Source organism: Phacochoerus africanus, chromosome 10, assembly GCF_016906955.1.
Source record: "Phacochoerus africanus isolate WHEZ1 chromosome 10, ROS_Pafr_v1, whole genome shotgun sequence".
Classification (NCBI taxonomy): Eukaryota; Metazoa; Chordata; class Mammalia; order Artiodactyla; family Suidae; genus Phacochoerus; species Phacochoerus africanus.
The window spans coordinates 933,113-955,367 of record NC_062553.1 but is presented as its reverse complement, the minus strand read 5'-3'; the positions used below and the strand labels follow the sequence as shown (position 1 = coordinate 955,367).

The 22,255-nt window shown below is 55.4% G+C and overlaps 1 protein-coding gene across 2 annotated transcripts in view; it reads right to left on the bottom strand.

The window, feature by feature from the left end:
* NSD2 (nuclear receptor binding SET domain protein 2) overlaps positions 1-19,426 on the bottom strand; it is a 77,801-nt gene extending 58,375 nt beyond the window's left edge. Inside the window, exon 1 of one of the 2 annotated variants that reach the window (XM_047798319.1) lies at positions 19,384-19,426. The gene's annotated coding sequence lies outside the window, so the exon portion shown is untranslated. Of the gene's footprint in view, positions 1-9,843; positions 10,567-19,383 lie in introns of those variants that run through there. The other variant, XM_047798320.1, reaches the window with a different exon arrangement.
* Positions 19,427-22,255: the final 2,829 nt, after the last annotated feature.

Here is a 22,255-nt window from a genome sequence, read left to right as displayed (position 1 = left end):
CTGTGAAGGTACAGAGGTTAAAGCAGCGTCGCACTGGCCGAGTCCCAAACCTGTCAACAAAACAGAGCAGAAGGACCAGAAATAGACCCTCCCAAAATCAGCCAGCTGACCTTGGAGAAAGAGCAAGGACAATACAAGAGAGCAGGGCGTCTTCTGTGGCCGCCCCGCAGCACGGGGAGACTCCGAGTCAGAGCTGCAGCAACGCCAGATCCCTAACGCACCGTGCTGGGCCAGGGACGGAACCAGTGCCTCCCTGTGGAGCCAGATCATTAACCCACTCAGCACAGCGGCAATTCCAAGATAATCTTTCCTAAGAACAAAATAAACGAACAAATCAAACCAAACAAAAACAAGCAGATACAGAGAACAGAGTAGTGAGGGGGTGAAACTGATAAAGGGGCCAACTCTATGTTGACAGATGGAAACCAAACTTTCGGCGATAAGCAAGCTCAAGGGCTTACAGAACGAGAAACACAGTATCATGGAGTTCCCATCGTGGCGCAGCAGAAATGAATCTGACTGGGAACCATGAGGTGGCAGGTTCGATCCCTAGCCTCACTCAGTGGGATAAGGATCCGGCGTTGCCATGAGCTGTGGTGTAGGTCACAGACACAGCTTGGATCTGGCACAGCTCTGGCTGTGGTGCAGGCCGGCAGCTGCAGCTCCAATCAGACCCCTAGCCTGGGAACCTCCATATGCCACGAGCACAGCCCTAAAGAAAAAAAAAGAAATATAATGTCATAAATGTGAAACATATAATATTATAAACCAATGTTACCTCAGTTTGTAAAAAAAGATAGTCTTTCCTACAAATGGTGCTGAAACAACTGGACATCTATATGCAAAAGAGAGAGAGAGAGAGAATCCAGACACAGACTTCACATCCGTCATAAAAATTAACTCGAAATGGATCACAGACCTCCATGTAAACTACAAAACGATAAAGCTTGTAGACGATGACACAGGGGAACCTGGACCAGAGGTTTGGCAGCAACCTTTCAGATAAAACACCAAAGGCCGAATCTGCGAAAGAGGTCATTACCAGGCTGGATTCCATTTCAAGGAAATTAAGGGGAGCTCCATCGTGGCGCAGCAGTAACGAACCTGGCTAATATCCACGAGGACAAGGGTTCATCCCTGGCCTCGCTCAGTGCGGTAAGGATCCCGCGTGGCTGTGGCTCTGGCGTAGGCCGGCAGCTACAGCTCCGATTGGACCCCTAGCCTGGGAACCTCCATATGCCAAGGGTGCGGCCTTAAAAAGACAAAAAAAAATTTTTAAAAACCACCTCTGCTCTATGAAAGACAATGTCAAGAGAATGAGAAGACAAATCAAAGACAGGAAGAAAGATGTGCAAAAGACATATCTGATAAAGGACCATTACCCGAAATATACAAAGAATTCATTAAAACTCAACAATAAGAAAACAAACCACCCAAACAAAATACAGGCCAAAGACCTAGACAGACACTGAAGACGACACACAGATGGCGAATAAGCACGAGAAGATGCGCCACACCACACGGCATCGGGGACATGTAAATTAAGACGACAAGGTCCCACTCTACACCCGTCCGAATGGCCAGCCCCCCAACACCCACAGCACCCCAGGCTGGCGGGGCCGTGGCACCTCGGGGCCTCTGGGCACAGCTGGTGGGCTGCAGACCCGCGTGGCCACGTGGGAGGAGGGTCGGGCGGTTCCTTACGAAACGAAACAGGCTCTTACTGTACGATTCCGCCATCCCACCCCTTGCTGTTGCCCCAAGGAAGCTGAGGAGTTACAGCCACACACACCCCTGCCCAGGCAGCTCTACAGCAGCTTCCTTTGTAATTGTCCACGCGGAGCCCCCCGAGGCGCCCTTCAGCAGGGGAAGGAACTGCTGCCCTGTGGTGCTTCCAAAGCACGTGAGACACTGAGCCACACTGTACCACGGAGGGACCCTGAAAACTTTACACTAAGGAAAAGAAGCTGGTTACAAAGAACAAACGCTGTCTGACCCCGCTTACATGAGGTCCCTGGAGTAATCCAGTTCATAGAGACAGAAAGCAGAAAGCGGCTGCAAGGGACTGGGGCAGGGGAGAAGGATGAGCTGGTGTCTAAGTCAGTCAATGCTGGAGACGGTGTGGAGAAAAGGGAGCCTGCTCTACGCCAGTGGGAAGGTAAACTGATGCAGCCCCTGTACAGAAGAGTATGGAGGTTGTTCAAAAAAACGAAAAATAGGAGTTCCCATCGTGGTGCAGTGGTTAACGAATCCGACTAGGAACCATGAGGTTGCGGGTTCGATCCCTGGCCTTGCTCGGTGGGTTAAGGATCCGGTGGTGCCATGAGCTGTGGTGTAGTTGCAGACACGGCTTGGATCCCAAGTGGCTGTGGCTCTGGTGTAGGCCGGTGGCTACAGCTCCAACTGGACCCTTAACCTGGGAACCTCCATATGCCGCAGGAGCGGCCCTAGAAAAGGCAAAAAGACAAAAAAAAAAAAAAAAAGCTACCATATGACACAGCAATCCCACTCCTGGGCATCTATCTAGAAAAAACTCTAATTTGAAAAGATACCTGCACCCCAATGTTCACTGCAGCACTATTCACAACAGCCCAGACATGGAAACAACCTAAACGTCCATATCCAGAGAAATGGATTAAGAAGATGTGGTACATATATACAATGGAATATTACTCAGCCATAACATGAATGAACGAATGCCATCTGCAGCAGTGTGGATGCAACTAGAGACTCTCATACTGAGTGAAGTCAGATAAAGACAAATATCATGTGATATCGCTGAGCTGTGGGATCAAAAATACAACACAAATGAATTTATCTACGAGACAGAAGCAGACTCACAGACACAGAGAACAGACTCGTGGCTGCCGAGGGGCAGGTGGGACGGATGACTTGGGAGCTTGGGATCAGCAGAGGCAAACTACTACGTACAGATGGAGATACTAGGTCCTACTGTATCGCACAGGGAACTGCCATCCAAGGGCCTGTGATAAACCGGAACTGCCAGAGCATGAGGAAGAACGCGGGCCGCCCTCCCGCGCTGAGGCCAGCCAAGGGTCTGGCATCGTCACTGCTGTGGCTCAGGTCACTGCTGAGGCTCGGGTTTGATCCCTGGCCCAGCTGAAAAAAAGGAGCCACACTCCTGTACTCAGGTATGCTCTGGCTACACTAGGAGGTGCTTCTAGGAGGGGAATCAGGTGGCTGGGGAATGGGGTAGTAGAGGGCTCACCACACCATACGTTTTGATTCTAAAACACGTGACTATATCATCTAATTAAGGCTTTTCTTCAGATATTTAAAGGAACATTGAAAATGTAAACACGTGTCCAAAATAACTAGACATCACGGCATTCTTTGCGCCTGCGTTCCACAACTGCCGAGGGGCAAGCAGACGACCAGATGTCAGCATCCCTACAGTCCTGTCCAGAGGAGCAGGAAAGGAGCTGGAGGGAGACGGCCAAGCAGAATCAGGAGGACGACAGCGAGAGGGGAGCAGCGGGCAGAGGAGGGAGGGGAGGAAGAGGAAACCCAAGGAAACCGGAAAAGACACGAGGGAGGGGAAAGGAAAGGGAAACACGGCGCCAGGACATCGGAGCTGAAAACTTATGAGACCCGGGCAGACGTTTTTCCACAGAAGACATGCAGGTGGCCAAGAGGCACAGGCAAGATGCTCCACATCGCGCAGCCCGAGGACAGGCAGACGCAAAGCACAGGAGGGAGGCGTCGCCCACACCTGGCAGAAAGGCCCCCATCAACAAGGTGAGCGGTCACGCGTGCCGGTGAGAACCAGAGCAGGGACGCCTCCTGCACTGTCGCTAGGTATGTAAAATGGTGCTGAGGATCGGAGCTCCTGCTGCGACCCAGTGGTTAATGAACCCGACTAGTATCCCTGAGGTTGTGGGTTCAGTCCCTGGCCTCGCTCAGCGGGTTAAGGATCCGGCGTTGCCGTGAGCTGCAGTGTGGGTTCTGGCGTGGCTGCAGTGTAGGCCGGCAGCTAGAGCTCTAATTCGACCCCTAGCAAACTCACAGAGGCAGAGAGTAGAATGGTTGGTTGCCAGAGGCGGGTGGGGGGGGGGTGGTCAAGAAATGAGGAAATGTTGGGCAAAGGATACAAAGTTTCATTTATAAGATGAATAAGTTCTAAAGATACACAGTGTAGGCACTAAAGTTAATAAATACTGTATTATACACTTGAATTTTTTTTTTGGGGGGGGGTTGCATCCGTGGCATATGGAGGCTCCCAGGCTAGGGGTCGAATTGGAGCCGTAGCCGCCGGCCTACACCACAGCCACAGCAATGCCAGATCCGAGCCGCATCTGCAACCGACACCACAGGTCACAGTAATGCTGGATCCTTAACCCACTGAGCAAGGCCAGGGATTGAACCTGCCTCCTCATGGATACTAGTCAGATTCGTTAACCACTGAGCCACAACAGGAACTCCAGATGTTGCTGGTGTCGTCGTTTCAGGGCCACACCCACAGCATATGGAAGTTCCCAGGCCAGGGACTGAACCCAAGCCACAGCTTCGACCTACACTGCAGATGCAGTAATGCCAGATCCTTTAATCCACTGCTCCTGCTAGGACTGAACCTGCACCTCTGCAGCAACCTGAGCTGCTGCAGTCAGATTCTTAACTCACTGCACCACAGTGGAAACTCTCACGTTCAGATTTTTTGAGAAAAATTATTCCCAATGCAAATTACATACCAGCAAAGCTATCAATCCAGTGTAAGCACAGAACATCATTTTGGCATGCAAGGTCACCAAAAATGTTGCCTTCCACAGAGTCTACGATAACTGCCAGAAGGCTTATCACCAAAACATGAAGGGAACCACAAAGGTGTGAGACCCAAGAAGCAGGTGGTCCATCTCAGAAGATAAAGAATGTGCAGCTGTGGCAAAGGCCTAAGAAGAGTCCAGTCCGGAGCAGGAAGACATCAGCTCTAGGAGGCAGGTCACCAAGAGAAAAACGAGGAACTGACAGATTGAGTGTAACTGACCATCACAAAATGATTTTTACATAGCGTGGCTGGAAAACTTGGGGCTGAATTAGTAACAGATGCATGGAAAACTAAGCAAATATAAAAACAACATAATTATTTCCACTAGGAAAATAATATTTGGTTTAGCTGAACAATATAACACTTGATAAATATTCATTTAAACCAAAAATTATTTAAAAAAAAAAAAAAAAAACTGGAGTTCCCATCATGACTCAGTGGTTAACGAATCCGACTATGAACCATGAGGTTGCAGGTTCGATCCCTGGCCTTTGCTCAGTGGCTTAAGGATCCAGTGTTGCCATGAACTGTGGTGTAGGTGGCAGACGCGGCTCGGATCCCGTGTTGCTCTGGCCATGGTGTAGGCCGGCAGCTACAGCTCTGATTTGACCCCTCGCCTGGGAACCTCCACATGCCGCGAGAGCGGCCCTAGAAAAAAACAAAAAGACAAAAAACAAACAAACAAACACAGTAGTAAATTAAAGATGGCCAAGCCACGGACCTATGGTCAACTCATCTATGACAAAGGAGGCAAGAATATACAAGGGAGAAAAGACAGTTCCCTCGATAAGTGGTGCTGGGAAAACTGGACAGCTCCATGCGAGAGGATGAAGTTAGAACACTCTCTTACACCACACACACACACACAGGCTCAGCATAAAGACCTAAATGCACAACCAGATACTACAAAACCCTTAGAGGAAAAGAGGGCTGACACTCTGACATAAACCACAGCAATATTTTCTCAGATCCACCTCCTAGACTAATGACAATTAAAAAAAATAAAAACAAAAAAAAACAAATGGGACCTAATTCAACCTAAAAATGTTTGCAGGAGTTCCTGTCGTGGCGCAGTGGAAACGAATCTGACTAGGAACCATGAGGATTCAGGTTCAATCCCTGGCCTCACTCAGCAAGTTAAGGATCCGGTGTTGCCGTGAGCTGTGGTGGAGGTCACAGACGTGGCTTGGATCTGGCCAACAACAGCTCCAATTGGACCCCTAGCCTGGGAACCTCCATATGCTGCGGGTGTGGCCCTAAAAGACAAAAAGAAAAAAGGGGGGGGGGGGGAGTTTTTGCACAGCAAAGGAAACCCTAACCAAAACGAAAAGACAACCCACAGAATGGGAGAAAATATTTGCAAATGAAGCCTCGGACAAGGAATTAATTGCCAAAATAAATAAATACCTCCTACAACTCAATATTTAAAAAAAAAAAAAAAAAGAGTTCCTGTAGTGGCTCAGAGATAACGATCCCAACGAGTATCCATAAGGACAAGGGTTCGATCCCCGGCCTCGCTCAGTGGGTTAAGGATCTGGTGTTGCCATGATGTGTGGTATAGGTTGCAGATGTGGCTCAGATCCCACACTGCTGTGGCTGTGGTGCAGGCCAGCAGCTGTAGCACTGATTCAGTCCCTAGCCTGGGAACTTCCATATGCCGTGGGTGAGGACCTCAAAAGACAAAAAAAAAAAAAAAAAAACCCAACCCCATCCAAGAACGGGCAAAAGCTCCAGCTGTGGCGCAAAGGGACTGGTGGCGTCGGGGGAGCCCTGGGACTCCGATCTGACCCGGGGCTGAGCACAGTGTGTTAAGGGTCCGGCATTGCCACAGCTATGACTTAGGTTGTGACTGCAGCTCAGATCTGATCCCTGACTGGGGAGCTCCATATGCCACAGGGTGGCTAAAAATGAAAAAAAAAAAAAATATATATATATATATATATACAGGCAGAAGATCTAAACAGACACTTCTCCAAAGAAGACATACAGACGGCCAAAAAACACATGAAAAGATGCTCAGCATCACTCATGATTAGAGAGATGCACATCAAAACCACTTTGAGGCACCACCTTACACCAGCCAGAACGGCCATCATCAAAAAGTCTGCAAACAGTAAGTGCTGGAGAGGGTGTGGAGAGAAGGGAACCCTCTGACACTGCTGGTGGGAACGTAAATTGGTGCAACCACTGTGGAAAACAGGATGGAGAGTCCTCAGAAAACTAAACAGAGAAAAAACTACCATTTGATCCAGCAGTCCCGCTCCTGGGCATCTATCCAGAGAAAACCATGACTCGCAAAGACACCTGTACTTCAGTGTTCATTGCAGCGCTGTACACAATAGCCAAGACATGGAAACAACCTCAGTGTCCATCGACAGAGGACTGGATCCAGAAGATGTGGTACCTGCACACAATGGAATATGACTCAGCCATTAAAGAATGAAATCATGCCATTTGCAGCAACGTGGATGCATCTAGAAGTTATCAAACTAAGCAAAGTCAGAGAAAGACAAACATCACATGATGTCACTTATATGTGGAATCTAAAACAAGGACACAATGAACTTATTTGCGGAACAGAAACGGACTCACAGACCTGGAAGAACTCGTGATTTTACCAAAGGGGACAGGGTGCAGGGAAGGGGGACAAGTTCGAAAACTGTTGTGAGGAGGGTTGTACAACTACTAACAAAAAATGGCCGGAGTTCATGTCGTGGCTCAGTGGTTAACAAATCCAACTAGGAACCGTGAGGTTGTGGGTTCGACCCCTGGCCTCGCTCAGTGGGTTAAGGATCCGGTGTAGCCGTGAGCTGTGGTTTGGGTTGCAGACATGGCTCGGATCCCGCGTGGCTGTGGCTCTGGTGTAGGCCGGCGGCTACAGCTCCGATTCGACCCCTAGCCTGGGAACCTCCATATGCCAAGGGAGCAGCCCAAGAAATAGCAAAAAAAAGACAAAAAGAAAAAAAATAAAAAATAAACGCCCAAATATTCTTAGTCACTACCCCACTGGGATATAAAGTCTATTTCTCCACACCCTTGACTCCAGCCTGGACCACTTTCAGGTGCCGAAAGTGATGCCAGGCCAGAGCCAGCCCCACCCTTAAGAGGACTGCAGCTTCACTTCCGCCCTCAGGACCGGGCCACCATGCTATGAGGAAGCCCAAGCAGCGCCCCCGGAGGCCCACAGTGGGGAGAACAGCGGACCCTGGCAACAGGCAACACCAACCCCCAGCCCCGGAATGAAACAGCTAACCCTGCCAGGTTGCGTCCAAACTGCAAACGTGAGATCAAATAAACGCTGCTGTGCTTTCAGCCCCTAAGCTCTGGAGTAGCTTATCAGGCAGGCAGAGAGAACCCGGACCCCACAATACCGTGGAAAAGGGGAGGGGGAGGGAGGCCAGGGGCATAAGAAACCCAAATCCTTATCTCCTGCAGACAGAACTTGACACATAATCTAGAAATCTCAAAGTTCTCAACTCAGCAAAATAAGCGGCTCTTTTTTGAAAGCACAGATAGATACCACAGGGAACGGGTGAAGCATGGGGCAGCTGCCTCCCCGGGGGCAGCTCCCTCCCCGGGGGCAGTTCCCTCCTCGGGGGCAGTTCCTTGGCCTGTTGCCTTCTGTCACGACCCTCACAGAGGAAGCCGTCTTTAGGGCACAGCATTCAGTTCAACGAGCAAAAAGATAAATGGGAAATACACCTAAATGTTTGATTGATAAGATTACAGTTACCTAAATTTCCTTCCACTTTCCTGGTCAAATGTTTCATAAAATGTATTTTCTGATTGTAAAACTAACAATAATTAAGCTTTCTCTTTTGCCTTGATGATGGGTCAAGAAACTGCATACTCTTGAAAGTAAGATTTCTACAAACTCTACACTGGAACCCATACCTCAGTTTCTGCTACATCATTACTGTGCTGGAAACTCTCAAAGGTGGGGAGAGGTGAGACGGTACCAGGATCAGGGCACCAGCTGAAGAGCCAGCTCCGAGATCTCTGGCCACTAGCAGAGAAAAGAAGCTGTGATGGCTCCCAGGAGACAAGGGCAACCCCAAAGAGGGCACAGTCAAGAACAGGACCCGGCCCCCCGACACGCAGTGCGGGCCCTTCACACGCTGCTGTGCCCAGCCCCCCCCCCCCCCCCGCCCCCGAGTCACCCTGGAGTCTCCAGAGGCAGACGTGTAAGTCAGGGCAGGGGCCCATCAACACCCATTCCATTTCTAATGCGCCACCTAGACACACACGTCTTCTATCTCAGAAGTTTATCGACCAGCAAAAATGAACAGGGTCCCTCTCCCAAGGAAGCTGAGCGGATAACCACCTATGGGGTGTGCGCCCTCTACAGACGGGATCGAACTCACAGAGGTCCCTAAGCAGCCAAGAGCAGCCTGGGGTCTGAGAAACGCGCACAGGCCTGGCCTCCGTGGCAGACACTGGACAAACCAGAACCACCAATGTTTTTTTCGAAGAAGTTATAAGCCGCTGAATTTTAAAGAAATAAACGTTTTAAATACAGACTTCAGATGCAACAGACAAGAACCCAATAAACTGTCAACATGCTACATAAAAGCAACTCATCTTCTACAAAGCAAGTAGGCGACTTCAGCTGCAGAAGAAAAGGGAGGAAAAGCGGACACGCGGCGGTGTGACCCCTCCCTGCGCCCGGCCGGGCGAGGAAGAGGAAGTTGCCTGAAGTCGACTCCACCCAAGAGAAGAGCTCCAACCCAGGAGAAGCAGGGCCTCAGCACCACTCCGTGCCCAGCCACGTTCAGGCCGTGCAGCCCCCCACGCCCGCTCTCGGACGTGGCCAGGAGGGGCCCCGTGCTGAACTGTCCTCGAGGGGTTGACAGCAACAAGGGGCCAGAGAGCACAGACGGCACAATTACAAGTGGGCGGTCAAGGTGGGCTTCGCTGAGAAAAGCACTATTTGAGTGAAGGAGTCAATGAAATTTTAAAAATTCCTTTACAGGCTTTTCCCAGTTTCTGAACCCTGAAACTCAAGAAAGTGCAAATGCTTACAAAATATATATCGTCTGGAGAGAGGATGGCGTGCCCACCTGTCTGATTTTGTCTGATGAAAAGCGCAGGGGCCATCACTGCGGCCTCCCCCTTTGCAGTTTCCCGGCAGAGCCCTTCCCAGCTCGCCAGCCCTGCCCTCCTGTCCTCAGCCACCAGCTCAGCCAGGACCACACCCCAGGCTCCAGCAGACCTGGGGCAGCAGGAAGGCAGACACCAGGACCCTGGGCAGGGCTCTTCGGAGCAGATGGCTGGACCCCAGCCCAGAGCTAAGACCCAGCAGGGCTGGCAGGTGCACTGCTAGGGTGTTCCCAGGTGATGGATGCTGCCAGTCTGGACACCGCACTTTGAGAGCCACCAGACCCGGTGCCATCCTGGCTCACAGTACCTATCTGTGCACTTCCGTGAGACAGGAAAGGGGACGTGATAAAGCACACGTCTCTCAAAGCTTCCAGTCAGAAGCAACACGTCACTGCTCACTGTCCAAAGCAAATCACGTGGCCACCCCAACGTCAAGGGGGCGGGGCCGTTCGGTCCCACACGGACCCACAGCCAGGACAGCCAGAAAGACTCCAAGCCCAAGAGCAGTTCCTCCCTCTCCCCGATGCTCCCATCACCACCCAGAGCCGACGCCGAGACAGGGGCTTCCCAAAGCCCACAGACCGCGCCTGCCCCCGCTGAGAGCCCTCCGGGATGAGAAGGAGCTGGCCCTTGTCTTCACAAACAGACCCCTCACCCGGGCTCCCGCCACAGCAGCCCTCTGCGGTCCCATCACAGGCCCCCGCACAGGCTGGTCCCTCCAGATGCCCATGCCCCCCTCTACCGAGCCCCGTCCGCCTTCTGCTCCAGCGTCCATCCCGCCGGGACAGCGTCCCAGACACCCACCCCCAGACAGGGACACCCCACACATCTACCAGACGCGCCCAGTCTGCCTTCAAGGCCGGCTCTCCTCCTTGTGCCCTGTCTCCGCAGCACTACCACCCAGGCTGGGCCTGATCCAGCCACACCCGTGCCCCTCCCTCACCACTCGAGTGGGAGGCAAGTCCCAGGTGGTGAGGCACCTCTCTGACCAAGTCTATACGCATTTCTATCATGTATAAATTCTTTTGTTTGTTTGTTTGTTTGTTTTTAGGGCCGCTCCCACGGCACATGGAGGTTCCCAGGCTAGGGGTCGAATCGGAGCTGTAGCCCGCTGGCCTACACCAGAGCCACAGCCACGCGGGATCCGAGCCACGTCTGCGACCTACACCACAGCTCAGGGCGACGCCAGAGAGCTAGAAGGTATACATTTTTAAACGAGGAGTTCCCGTCATGGCGCAGTGGTTAACGAATCCGACTAGGAACCATGAGGTTGCGGGTTCGGTCCCTGCCCTTGCTCAGTGGGTTAAGGATCCGGCGTTGCCGTGAGCTGTGGTGTAGGTCGCAGACACGGCTCGGATCCTGCGTGGCTGTGGCTCTGGCGTAGGCCGGTGGCTACGGCTCCAATTCGACCCCTCGCCTGGGAACCTCCATATGCCGCGGGAGAGGCCCAAAGAAATGGCAAAAAGACCAAAAAAAACCCCATTTTTAAAAGAAACCAAACCACTACGGCAGCTAAAAAAGAGTAAGAAGAATTCCTTAATGACACATCAAATCGGTGTCCCAACTTCTATCTCCACCATCGGCAGCAGCGTCCAGTCGCGTCGCTGATGGGCCGGCCCGTCCGATGCAGGGAGGGACCGGCCTCCAACCTCTTGTCGTCCTCAGACGCCTTCGACCTTTTCCGTGCGGAAGGGACCTGGTCACTGGCCCCCCGCCGCGCTCCGCCAGTGGAGCCCCCCCCCCCCGGGGCAGTTTAGCGATCCCCCCGCCCCCCCAGTTCTGGCTCAAGCGGCTTCAGGTTTCCTCCTCTGGCACGTCTGTCTGTCTCACAGGTTCTTCCAAGATGCAAACTCTGTCCACTGTCCGTCTCGTCCCCCTCACAGTCTGCAAAGTCCAGGGGACCGAGGACAGAGGTCTTGGCTCATCACTGGCACGCAGCTGGTTCTCAACGAAGGAAGACGGGCCGGCCGGAGGCGCGCTGGCACGCTGACCAGCGGGACAGAAGAGCCCGCCCTCAATCTGCCTATAGACGGCCTGAGGTCCAGATGTCCCCTGAGGGGGAGGACGAAAAGTCCCCAGAGCCCAGAAGCAGAGGCCGGGCCCTGCAGGAGTCCCGGTACTTCCAGCCCGTGCCTCTGGGTCAGGACCGAACACCTCCAGGGCTCCGTCTGCCGCTGCGCTGACTCAGGGCAGCAAGGGAGGAAGACCTGCGGCCCAAGGCCACAGGAGCAGCTCGCTCTGACGGCAGTGACCTCAAATCTTTGGAGGAAAACACCACAAAAGGCTCTTATTTCTGACAGGTGTTTTCATTTTAAAAATCTAGGAGTTCAATTTTTATGAAATAAAAATCTTTAGGAAAACAGAAGCCCCCAAAGAATCCCCAGGTGTTACCGCTCGGCCAGCTCTGCCGGCGCCCAGAGCCCCGAAGGCAAGTCCGAGGGCCCCTGGGCTGAGGACTGGCGGCAGGGGCCGGGCGGCGCTGCCAGGCCAGGGCCCGGCCCGCCCAGAGCAACGGCCAACCTCGGGGCAAAACCCAACGCATCTGGCGCCCCGGGCCCAGGGGCAGCAACCCTGGAGGAGACAGATCCGCAGCGCCACCCGGCCGAGCGGGACAAGCCAGGAGGAAGCCACCGCACACCACAGACTGGGGGCCAGAGCCCCACGCATGGCCAGAGGGCGGCGGCACGGCCGTGAGACCTCAGGGAGCGACAAGGGACGGGCCGGCAAGGTGCCAGGAAAGCCACGCTCGTGACCGGGGCCTTCCCGCCTGGGGGAAGAGCAAGGCCCCGGGGCCACAGCTCCAGCTGTGGGCAAGATCAGACTTCCGGGCTGGAAGGAGCAGAGGGAGCTCCCCCCCCCCACCGCTGGCTGACAGAGGAGGACGTGCCCTCGCCACCCGAGCTTTCGCCCGGGCCCAGCCTGCCCTGATTCCGAGCCTGAGCCTGCGAGTCCCAGCCCCTCGGGGCGGCTGCGGCCCCTCTTACGGCGCCGGGGCCTCGCCTCCTGCCCCCGCGGCCTGGGGAGGGCCCCGGCCTCCGGCCCAGGAGCCTCCTCTCCGGCCTCAGCCGCCTGCCCGCATCCTCTCCCTTTCCGACCTGGCACTGGGGCGCGCACGCTCCCGCCGGCCCCCCCCCCGCCGAGCCATGCCACTCCGGGGACACGTGGCGAGCCAGACACCGTACGAGGGCTGAGAGTGTACTCACTCAGCCCCCCAGCGACCGACGGCCCGCCCGTCGGGGACTCTTCCAGGCTCTGGGTCTGACAGGCGTCAGAGCCAGACGGAGAGGCGGACGCCGCGCGAGGAAACCAGCGGCGTGTCAGAGCCCGAGGGCCACGGCACAGAAGCCGAGGCGGACACGCAGGGCCCCAGCAGCCAGGGGTCTTAAGTCAGGGGTCAGGGAAGGTGCCTGAGGGGGGAGCTTGGGCAGGCCCGCGACAGGCGAAGGCCGAGCCTAAGGGAGGCCGGGAATGGCCACGGTGCCCGGCCGGCGAGAGGCCGGGGCATCTGAGACGGAGCAGGCGCAAGGGGTGACGCTGGGCGAAGCACAAGCATTCTCGACAGGCCTGCGGGGCTCCCCGCACAGGCAGGGGTCCAGGGTCACTTTCTCGGGGTGAGGCCCAAGCTGCGAGCTGAATGAGAAGGGATTCAGGGGAAAAGACAGCTGTGGCCACACAGGCCCTGGAGTGAGTGCGTGTGTGAGTGTGAGTGTGTGCACACGGGGACCAGCGGGGAGAGCAGGGGCAAAAACGGACCGTGCCAAGGCCCCAGGGAAAAGCACGGCAGCAAGAGACGGGCTGGAGAGGGCCGGGCACCAACCGAGCCCCTTGAGGAGGGAGGCCCCAGGACGACCGGGCAGGGAGTGGAGAGCTGACTGAGGCGGTCAACCTGGAGGCGGGAACGTGCTCTCTGATCCGTCAGCCTCCACGGGGCAAGAGCGAAGGAGCCCCACGGCGGCTCAGCAGTGACGAATCCCACTAGTATCCGTGAGGATTCAGGTTCGCTCCCTGGCCCCACTCAGCCTGTTAAGGATCCAGCGTTGCCGTGAGCCGCGGTGTAGGTAGCAGACACGGCTCGGATCCCGTGTCGCGGTGGCCGAGGTGTAGAACGGAAGCTCTAGCTCCGATCTGACTCGAGCCCGGGAACGTCCATATGCCACAGGTGTGTCCCTAAAAAGACAAAAACAAAAACCGAAAAAAAAGCGAAAAAGGAATCAAAGTGTGAAAACAGCACGTCAAACTTCATTTACATCCTCAGTTCTCTCAGTGCCACCCAGTCGACTTAAAAATTGCATTCTCAACCCTTCCAGTGAAGATAAACGTGTTTCTCTGCACACACACTAGGGAGGACACCACCGGAGCTTTCAAGCTGCAGGCCAGCACTCAGTTCAACCAACACTTAGCAACTTCCATCTTCAGATACTGTGTTGCAACTATTAAGTACGAATAATGAAGATGCTTTGAAAATTCATCTTTGGCCATTTGCTTTCTGGAAGGTAGACTCAAGAACAAAACTACTTTGAGATCTGTCTTGAATTTTTTAACAAGCTATAAATCTCATCAAATCAACCTGCTCTTTCTAAAGCGACACTACAACCAATAAACAGACGCAAAATGCTGACAAGTCCCTGGGACAACCAATTTAAGTCTTTTTCTCTACAAAATCCTCTAGAACTTTCACGTCACCTCTTGCTTTTGTAGACTGTAGCCCCCCCTTCTTCTTTTGGTTTTGGTTTTGGTTTTTTTGCTTTTTAGGGCCACGGGTATGGCACATGGAAGTTCCCAGGCTAGGGAATGAATCAGAGCTACAGCTGCCGGCCTACACCACAGCCACACAGGATCTGAGCCGTGGCTGTGACCTATACCACAGCTCACGGCAACACCGGATCTTTAACCCACTGAGAGAGGCCAGGGATCGAACCCGAAACCTCCTACATACTAGTCGGGTTCATTTCCCCTGAGCCACAGCGGGAACTCCAAGTTGTAGACTTCATATTCTTTTTACTTTGCCCAATTATACAGAGAGGTACAGTAGAAAGACCACTGCCTGATTCATGGTGGTGGATATAGGTCTATTCCATTATTTTCTGTACTTACATACTTGCGATGTTTCATAATTAATGTTTGTGCAACATTGTAGTTAGCAAAGATGAGAAAAGGGATGAGAATAGGAAAAGAAAGGAAACTGCCCACCTGGCAAACAGAATCTTGGATTTCCAACTAAAGCAGGGTGATCTTAAGCCAGACAGTCCCTTTCCACACTCAGCTTCTTCCAGAAGGGTCCCTTTCTGCTGCAACATGACTTAACAAAAAAAAAGAGATAAACCGAGTTCCTATTGTGGCACAGTGGAAACAAATCCGACTAGGAACCACGAGGTTGCGAGTTCGATCCCTGGCCTCACTCAGTGGGTTAAGGATCCGGCGCTGCTGTGAGCTGTGGTGCAGGTCGCAGACACAGCTGGGCTTGAATCCGGCGTTGCTCTGGCTGTGGTGTAGGCTGGCAGCTGCAGCTCCAACTAGACCCCTAGCCTGGGAACCTCCATATGCCGCGGGTGCAGCCCTAAAAAGAGAAAAAGCCACACAAAAAAAAAAAAAGAGAGAGAGAGAGAGATAAACAAACCACATGCTGGCATTAAAATAGGTTGTCCTAAGTCATGTGCCCATTTATTCGGCATTCACCGAGTGCGTGCCATAAGGAGGCACCAGCAGAGGCCAGGCTGCCCAAGATTACGAGAGTCCTACCTCCAAGAGAAAAGTTACATATGGCCATTAAAGGGCTGAGTCCTATGTGCTCAAAAAGGGAGGACAAGCAGCGGTCCACAGGCAACAACAGTCCAGGCAAAACCCTGGGTCAGGACAGGGCACCGTATATTCGGGAAACAAAGACATACTTACTGCAGTCCAGCAAAAGAGAAGAGGGACGCTCAGAAGACTAACATGCTTATCCAAACTGCACACATTCTATACCCAAGCCAGATAACCCCAAACTGTATTCCAAAACATGGGAGTAGAAAGCCGTAAATCTTCAGTTCCCGCTGATTACGATCAATTACAGTGTTTACTTGGAAAGCTTATTTAGACAGATTGAAAAGAGCAGGGCAGGGGAAGGGGGAATGGGATGGACTGGAAGTCTGGGGCTAGTAGAAGCAAACTATTACACTTAGAATGGAGAAGCAACGAGGTCCTGCTGTGCAGCACAGGGAACTAACTACATCCGGTCTCCCGGGACCGGCCATGATGGAAGCCAACACAGGCAAAGTCTGTGTACACGGATGACGGGCTCGCTGTGCTGTGCAGCAGAAATCGGCACAACAGTGTAAATCAACTCTCCTTTTTTTTTTTTTTTTGCTTTTTTAGGGCCGCACCCACAGCATATGGAGGTTCCCAGGCTGGGAGTCAAATTGGAGCTGTAACCACCAGCCTACACCACAGCCACAGCAACGTGGGATCCAAGCCGCGTCTGCAACCTACACCACAGCTCATGGCAATGCCAGATCCTTAACCCACTACGAGGCAGGGATCGAACCCACAACCTCATCGTTCCTACTCGGGTTCGTTGACCACTGAGCCATGACGGGAACTCCCAACTCTAATAAAATAAATTTCAATTTTAAAAACTACAGGAAAAAAATTTCAAAAAAAATAAAATCAAGAAGGGCAAAGAAAAAAAAAAGGCAGGACCACAGGTTATAGTACAGCAGGTTAAGGATCCAGTGTTGTCACTGCCATGGCTCAGGTCACAGCTGTGGTGCAGGTTCAGTCCCTGGCCCAGGAACTTCTACTTGCTGGGCATGGCCAAAAAAAAAGAGCAGGGCAAGATAAATTTGGACTATGGAGTTCCTCTCTGGCTCAGCAGGTTAAAGACCTAGAGTTGTCAGTGCATGGCACGGGTTTGATCCCTGGCCCAGGAACTTTAACATGCCATGGGCATGGCGTAAGTACAATATTTATTTATTTATTTATTTGTCTTTTTAGGACTACACCCACAGCATATGAAAGTTCCCAGGCTAGGGGTCAAATCAGAGCTGAAGCTGCAGGGCTACACCATAGCCACAGCAATGCAGGATCCAGGCTGCGTCTGTGATCTACACCTCAGCTCAGAGCAATGCTGGATCCTGAATCCACGGAGCGAGGCCAGGGATCGAACCCTCATCCTCATGCATACTAGTCGAATTCATTACCACTGAGCCACAACGGGAGCTCCCACAGCATAAATAAATAAATAAATATGGCTTAGGAACCCCAGCATCACCCTAGCACATCCTTTTGTGTGTGCTTGGTGACAGTCCCTTATCTCACACGGCACACTTTTTTTTTTTTTTTGGTCTTTTTGTCTTTTCTAGGGCTGCATATGGAGGTTCCTAGGCTAGGGGTTGAATCGGAACTGTAGCCGCCAGCCCACACCACAGCCACGGCAACTCGGGATCTGAGCCGCGTCTGTGATCTACACCACAGCTCTTGGCAACAATGGATCCTAAACCCACTGAGCAAGGTCAGGGATCGAACTCGCAACCTCATGGTTCCTAGTCAGATTTGTTAACCACTGAGCCACGATGGGAACTCCTCATACAGCACACATTTTATTAACGTTTTCTAACCTCTCACCAGTACTTCTCAGCATGTCTAATTCCACCTACTTTTACATGTTTTACAATGTAATGCCAAACTATAGAAGAGGAAGTGACTACTTAGTTTACATTCTGCCATATGAGTAAATCTTTTAAAACTGGACTACTTGAAGGAGGAAAAGTCATCTGAATAGGAGGAAAGCCCGACACACTTTCCCATAACCAAGCCACAGGGTCTCTAATTCCCGCAATTCTGACTCATTCATGTGATTCCTCGTATTTAACAAGGTATGGTTTTATTTGGCCGTGCCCACAGCTTCCAAAGCCAGGGATCAAACTGGTGCCACAGCAGCCACCAGAGGCACAGGAGTGACAATGCCAGACCCTTAACCCACTGCGCCACCAGGGAACTCCTTAAGAAGGTACTATTTTAACAGCCCTGTGTAAATCAACTGAATAAAAATCACAAGCCGAGTAGCCACACATGGCAGCCGGTTTATCTGTTTTGTTCTGTGTCTCCACAAATTTCAAGTCAGTTTACATGCTACCTGTGGATACATGCGTGCACACAGAATGACAAACTGCCCGGCACCTTCTGAAATTTACCAAGTTATTTACCTGACACTCTTAGATTGGAAGGTTTACTGCTGAAGGCAGAGGCCAGCCTTCTCGGCAGTAATGCAGGCAGGAGGGGAGGGGGTTTTGTGCTACACAGATCAGCGTCGCTCACAAAAGCTTACACGGACTCAGCCCTGCAGTCAGTCCTCACTTTACCAACCACTGGCCCCAAACTGAAGGCTGCTGGGCGTCTGAGAAAATGGAAGAGACCAAAAGGAAATGACTCAAAGTCATCGCGCTTAAGGCATGCGTCTCTTCACTTCCAGTCGGCAGTTTAGATTTGAACTCGGCTGAGGGGTGCGCAGCACACGTCAAGCACACCAGGAAGGGGCCGCGCTGCCAGGACTGCCTCCTCCGCGCTCCTGCCTGGAGGTGGGCTTCTTTGCCGCAGCTCTCATCACGTTTAACTCTGTGACGAGGACATTTAAAGCATCTGGGGAAACAAGAGAGCTAAAGTCCCAGCTGCATAAAGGAGACGGCTCCTAACTTATTTCCCACCGTGGCCTTATTTTCAAATGCACGAAATACGAGCCGGTATCACGGATGCGCGGTACCGACGTGAGCTTTCCGCTGCCGAGGGGTTGCGGCACGCGCCCCTCGGCGTCGTCGGAGTCATTTAAAGCCGAGGCCCGGAGAGGGAGAGCGCGGTGTCAGGACGGGGGGACCTCACCCCGCGGAGGCGGCCTTCCCTCCCCAGGTCCTGGGACGCACACGCAGCCCAGCAGCGCCCCGATGACCCGCCCGGGGGGCTGCACGCCCCGCCGACACTCAGTTTCCACCAGCGCGGCAGACCCACCGCCTCGCCAGGGCACCCAGGGGAAGCCGCTGGGGCTGCCCAAACGCAAGACCAGCATTTTTTAAATGCCGAGATTTTAAACCGCCTTCTCGCCAGTGGGGCAGGGCCGGCGTGCGGCCGGGGCCGCCCCGCTGCGTGTCCGGGCCTCGCGGCCGCTGTCCGACCGCCGCCAGCCCGGGCCGGGGCCCCGCGCCTCCACCTGCCAAGGCCCGGCGGCCCCGGGCGCCGGCGCTGACCAACGGCCGGCGTCCGAGTGTCAGCGGCCCCTCCGCAGACAAAAAGCGACCCCGGCCCCGGCGCCCCTCCCACCGCGGCCGGCCCGGCCCCGGCCCGCGCCTCACAAAGGCCGGGCCGGCCCGCTCGGCGCCGCCGCGAACAAAGGCCCCGGCCCGCCGGCGGCACAGGTGCAGCCGCCGGCCGCCGGGCCCAACATGGCCGCGCCCGCCCGCCGGCCCCGGCCCCTCGGCCCTCCGCCCTCCGCCCCTCAGGCCCGCGGCGGTTGGGCCGGCGGCGCCAGTGACCTGTTGTGCGGCGCATCCTCCGGCGGCAGCGGCGGCGGCGGCTCTCCGGCGCGGCGGCTCCGGCGGCGGCGGCGGCGGCGGCGGCGGCAGCGGCGGCCGGGGAGGGGGCCCGGGCCGGGGCCGCGGGGGAGGGAGGGAGGGAGGGCCGCGGAGGGGAGGGGGCGGCGGCGGCGGCGGCGGCGGCGGCGGCGGCGGCGGCGGGCGCAGCGCGGCCAGGCCGAGGCTCTCCGCGCGCGACGCCGACCCCGCCCCCGCGCCTCCCGCCCGCCGCCGCCGCCGCCGGGCCGCCGCCGCCTCACAGAAGCCGCGGGAAAGTGCGCGCCGCTGATTGGCTGCCGCGCTCGCGGGGCTGCGGCCGGGCTTTTCAAATCCGCGCGGGGCGGGGCGGGGCGGGGCGGGGCGGGGTGCGCGGGGGGGGGGGGCGGCGGGGGGCCGGAGGCGCGGGCTGGGGCGGGGGTCAGGGCGCGGGCTGGGGCCGGGGTTCGAGGGCGCGCTGAAGCCAGGGAAGCGGGCCCCCGCCGGCCGCCTCAGACCAGCGCCGGGGCGCGCGCCCCGCTGCCGCTACTCGGCCGGGAGCGCGCCAGGCGGCGGCTCAACCGAAGGCCCGGAGCCCGGACTGGCGGTCCGGAGCGCGCGCGTGGTGACGTCACGGCCGCGCGCCCAATCGCCGCCCGCGAGGCCGACCCGCGCGATCGCGGCCCCGGCCCCGGCCCCGCGGCGCGGCTCCCTCCACGCTGGCTGCAGGCCGGGCACCCGGGTGATCACCTACGCCCCTGCCTTGGGGCGGAAAGAAGACTCCGGTTAGGAGGCTCTCTGGCGCGGGGCCTGCTCGAGCCGCCCGGATCCGGGAAGGCGGAGGTCAGGTTCCAACTGCCCCTGCACGCGAAACCCCGCTGGAACTCGCAGGGGAGCGCTGTGGAGGGAGCTCCCGGGGCTGCGGAGAAGGGTGCAGAGGTCCCCGCCATGCCTGCGCTCCTGGAGCCCACATTACAAACCTGGCATAGAGAGTCACAAACAACGACAGGGAGGAAGATAACAGGCCGGAGAGGGGCTGGCCGGCGCGGTGGAGGGAGGGGTCTTCTAGAGAATATCCGTGGGGCGTGGATTGAGACATTCCCCCTACCTCCCAGGCTCGGAACTGCCCTGATCTGGATGCCGTGGGGAATCCTGAAACTACTGGGGCTCCTGCCGTTCTAGTGAGGCTGGGGTGGGGAAGAGGGCCGGCCAGGCCCAGGAGTGCCAGCCTGTGGTCAGGATCCAGCTTTGGGAAGATCAGTCTGACTTGCAGCTGGGATAATGGACCTGTGTGGTGGACCCAGATGCGCCGCTGCGGACCCCTTCAAGGGGGCTCTTCCTGCCCAGCCGCCAGCTGCCAGCTCCTACAGGGTCTGCTTTGGCTGCCGAGAGCCACGTCACTGCTGGTCTCACCCTTCCCAGGGGCAGCCACATCCCTGACTGAGGGGCTGGAGTGCAAAGGCCTGGCCAGCACTGCCAGTGCAGGACTCTGGTAGGCAGCACTTGAAGCACCCCGCCTGGACGTCCTTCCCACCAAATCAGGGGACGCCAGAACCGAGGGGGGCCCTCCCCAGTGTGCCAGCGGAAAAGGAATTAGAGAACTGTTCACACTTCCACCCAAGCACTCCACGGCGAGGTCCCGCTGTGTGCTGTACCCTTGCAGGGGACTGGGGAACCTGGCGACTAGAAGAGACACCTTCGTCACAGCAGTCACTGCCAGGAGTCACCTCTGGCCCGCAGGAGCCTCTGGAATGCGTCTAGTGGGTGGTGACCCATTCACATTTGCATTTTGCCACATCCCTCTCTGGGATCTGGATCCCTCTGGGCACAAGCCTGGAAAACTGCCTCCCTCCCCAGTCCTTAAGTCCCTGCAGTATTTCACAAGTTTGGAATTAGGATTCCTCTTCAAAGAAAAAAAATCTGCATTTAGAATAGTGCAATCAACATGTAAATTTATTCAAAACATGCAAGTGTGTGTGTGGATTTTCTTGAAGAAAGTTATTTGGGGCTGGCTGATCTTTTCCTGCCCAGTGCAGGCCTCCTTGGGCCCAGCCCTACTGTCTCCTGGAGGTCCTAGGCCCTTCTCATCGAGTCTGGCCAGCCGAACAGCCCCAGTCCTGGCCTCTGGGAGAGCAGAGGGTCTCCCCGGTCACTGCAAAGGGGAAGAGGCCCTCCCGGGACTGACGGAAGCCCCACAGAGATAGTGTCCTGAGGAAGGAGGCCGTCATCTACGCCCCTTGCAGGCGGGGGGGTGGGGGGGGCATGGGGGTGGAAGCCCCCAGCCCAGTGGGCCCAGAGGACTGCAGGGCGCTCGAGGATGTCGGCAGCTGGGGCCAAACCTTGTTTTGGTCTCTTTGAGTCTCATCACTTCTCTGAATGCAAATTCCGTGCTCAGAGAGGAGAGACTGCAGAAGATAGGCCGGGGGTCCTCTCGTGAGAGAAAGCAGCAGCCACAAGGGAGAGGCGTTTCGGACGACAATGGCTGCCCCCCAACCAGCCTCTCAGGCCGAGGCACTCAGGACCAGGGTATCCCAGGCCCGCCTGCTAGCTCTGGGAGCAGCCCTGCAGCCAGGGAACAAGGGGTCAAGCGGAGCTGGGAGTCCCCTGGCTGCGAGGTCTGTATCCGGACCACCTCTGGCCGCTAGGGGCGTAAGCTCAAGGAGGCAGAGCCCACTCTAGGATCTCTGCGTGGCGCAGGCCGAAGCCCACTCTGCCTCCGTGCTCCATCGACACCGGTCCTGCAGTTGCTGGCACAGACCTCCCTGTAAGAGCTGCTGCCAAAGGTGAGGCTGAGGCCCCCTCGCCCCCGGAGCCCCTTGAGCCCTGGTTTGGCCTCCCCATCCCCCACCAGGGCCAG